This window comes from Microtus ochrogaster, unplaced genomic scaffold (assembly GCF_000317375.1).
Source record: "Microtus ochrogaster isolate Prairie Vole_2 unplaced genomic scaffold, MicOch1.0 UNK4, whole genome shotgun sequence".
In the NCBI taxonomy this organism is placed as follows: Eukaryota; Metazoa; Chordata; class Mammalia; order Rodentia; family Cricetidae; genus Microtus; species Microtus ochrogaster.
In genome coordinates this window covers 4744155-4747888 of record NW_004949102.1, presented here as the reverse complement: position 1 = coordinate 4747888, position 3734 = coordinate 4744155, and positions in this window count along the sequence as shown.

Here is a 3734-nt window from a genome sequence, read left to right as displayed (position 1 = left end):
GATTAACTGCTACCCAATTAAAAAGGAAGCCTTCCTGTTCTTATTATTAATCTAGATTATGTAGGTAAGGGAAAACATGCAATATTTTTGAGTCTGACTTTTTGCTCAACATGATCTTAATTTTCCAAGATTAAAATTTTTTGAGTTATTTGGCTGTGAACACTCATTTTATTTAAATTCTGGCTGTGATATTTTAGCAAGCAGAGGGAATACTTCAGAATTCTTGCAAATGAGAAAAATATACTCTAAAAGTTGTTTTCATTTACAATAAATGTTTTAATATATTAGAATAAGTAGTCTATGTAATTCTGTATATGGTAATTTTTTTCTGAAGAACTTCTTTTGATCTTGCAGTTTGCTTTTCATATTTTTTTAGGGATTGCATATTTTCCAAGATCTTTTTATAAAGCACATTTTCATATTAGTTATCTCTCAATTTCCATAGTGGCTGTGCCGGTTTACACTCTCACAACACTGAAGACCTTTGAGAAAGCCATATGTAAACCTATTATTGTAGAACAGTCCTAAAATATACACTTATATAAAAAGTATTTAAGCAGAGTTCCTCTTTATGGAAGGATAATGCCTTTACCAGATGCATTGACTTTCAAACAAAAAGTGTCAAATGTAGATTATCTCACTTTGAACTAACTGTTGGCCAGTGGGGCCCCATAGACTCCTAAAACAGACTACTGGCATTGCATTCCTCTCAAGTCCTGATGTTAGGACTCTGTGGCTGGAGACACAGCATATTCAGTGTAGAGAGAGCAAGGTGGAACTGATCTGGAAATTCATCCCTTCTAGCTTTCACAAGGCCAGGATGTGCTACACAAACTGTTAGGGGATAAAAATTATCAACAGTTGTACCCAGCTGTGCTGTGAACCCTACAACCTAAAACAACAGTCCTCTGGGCAAGATGTGCCCACTGGTACAATACTGGCATGAATGTTTTGGGAGTAATCAACCACTTTCTGGTTGGATTTAAGCCTGTATCACAAGTTGGAACTCAAGCTTGGTTATCTGGACCAAGAACTCATGTCTGGCTGGGTTATAGGCCTCAGGGGAGAACTAACTGCCAATATTTGGCAAAATGGATATAATATTAAATTGCCTTGTAAATATTTATATTATTTACTCACAGGATAGTGCAACTCTCAGCTTTTATCAGAGTAACCTCAACTTCTTTCTGCAGCAGATGATGAATAACACAGAAACTTACAACTGGCTAACCTGAAGAACACAAGAGGCCCGGGAGTTCTCAGCTCTAGACAGGGCATCTATATTACAACTTCTCACCCTACGGCTCAGGCATCTCCATGGAAGAGGTGGTCAGAAGTAGAGACCTGCTGTGAAACAGTCTTTTCTGGAGAGCACAGGGACACCGCACATATGAACTCACAGTGGCCGTGACTGCATACCCCAGACCTTCAAAATATTGAGCCATCTAAACTTCTAGCATAGATGGAGAGGGGTACATAAAATCCCAACCCTCGCTGAGTGGTGTTTCCTTTGGTCTTGCAGTTTGCGTTTCCTATCTTTTTAGGGATGACATATTTTTCAAGATCTCTTTTTTAAAAACACATTTTCATACTAGTTATCTCTCAATTTCCATAGTCGCTGTGCCAGTTTGCACTCTCATCAGCACCAAAGACATTGGAAGAAAAGCTGTTGGCTTCTGGGGGAGGGAGAATCAGCTTACTTTGAATGTGGCTCTTGATATGTTGCCCATGCTCCAGGGAATGTCCCCACCCTCATGTGTATACGAGAATCACAAAGCGGACTCAGTAGGTTTTATAGAGTTCATGACATTGGGAGGAAAAATGATGTGGGATACGGGGAAAACTGGAGGATAGAAAATGTGGGTGGATTTGGCCAAAACACATTATATTCAGTTATAAAATTATCAAGTTTTAAAGAAGCAAATTTTCAGTTTTCTCCTGTATACATTGGCTATAGTAATATCATGTAGTTTATCGGTTTCTGCTATTGCTATGAAGGTTAAAGCGACTTCAATTAATGAGTTTAGCTGGATGGTGGAGGCACACGCCTATAATCCCAGTATTTGGGAGGCAGAGGCAGGCAGATCTCAATGAGTTCAAGGTCAGGCTGGTCTACAGAAAATTCTGAAATAGCCACAGAGAAACTGTCTCTCACAAAATTGGTAAACCAAAAATAAACAAACAAATAAATATAAAAATTAATGAGCCTAAAGTTGTCAGAATTACACCAGAAAATGATACTCAATAATCCTTAGCTATTGTTATTTTCCTTATTGGGTGGGAGCATTATCATATATACCTCACTGCAAAACAGCTGTGTAAAGAGCTAGAAACTTCAGTATTTGAATTCCAATCCAACTCCATGATGAATATTAAAATAACTTTGGAGTACAGCTCTTCAGGAATGATATGCTTTAAGAAAATAGAACATATAATTGCTGTCAACAATTGAAGAATATTGGTGAGAATATTTTAATAAAGCAATAATCAGTTCCTTACATTTTATTATGACACAGCCCAGTACATCAGTTTTTAAATCTTCAAGTTTACTCTCAGTGTGATCTTGGATGAGCTATTTGACTTTTTTAATTTAAAAATGTAAAGCCATAGTGAGAATTTCACAAATGAGTATTTACATAATTTCCACTCTTTCTCTTACACTTAAAATTCCCTTGTGTAACCCTCTCAAAACAATGACCTATTCTTTAATTACTATTATTACATATACATACACACATATAACTGACTGAGTTCATCTGATGTTATTATATGTGTTCAGGGTGGATTTCTTGGCGTTTGATAACCTGTCAGGAGCTTGTTCCTGGAAAATACTGATTTTCCCTCTCTTAGCAGCCATTGGTTACCTATAGTTCTTCATCTAAGACCTTGAGAGATTTCTCCTATCTGTGTTGGCATGTTAGCTGGTATTGCCATTGTGTAGATCTTGTCTAGGTTACCATATTGTTGATTGCATGGACACAGAGACCTCAAAGCATCCATTTCTTCTTAAATGGAGCTATTAATAGTGTGGACAGCCGAAGTCTGGAAAAGTATTAACTTAGTCCCAGACCCCAGACAGTGACTGACCCTTCTCTAGCCCCCAAAGTCCTTGATAATTCACTTATCAGCCACATGGAAATCTTTGGAAACCCATTTGAAATCCTTTGCTATGGTTGATAAACAGTGTTCATGTCCTTTCTTTTTGAGATTCCAGGCTCCAGAACTTTAGTAGAGTCATTTTCTGTCTGTATGTTTCTACCAGTTAAGAAAATGTTGCTCTCTCTAGCTTTTATTATGAAAATGTTAGCAGTGTACATGCACACATGTATGCACATATACTCATATTTAAATGTATTTCTAACAGTATTATAAGTATTTATTAGCACATAGTTGCCAAAAGTAACTTATTTGTCTTATAAAAGGTAACCTTCTATTAAGCTTGTTTCTTTTTCCTTTGTATAATAATTTCCTATTTCAATTTCAAGTTCTTTTACTTTTTTTTTACTTTTTTATCTATCTATCTATCTATCTATCTATCTATCTATCTATCTATCTATCTATCATCTATTTATTTTTTGGTTTTTCGAGACAGGGTTTCTCTGTGGCTTTGGAGCCTGTCCTGGAACTAGCTCTATAGACCAGGGTGGTCTTGAACTCACAGAGATCTGCCTGCCTCTGCCTCCTGAGTGCTGGGATTAAAGGCGTGCGCCACCATCGCCCGGCTTATCTATTTA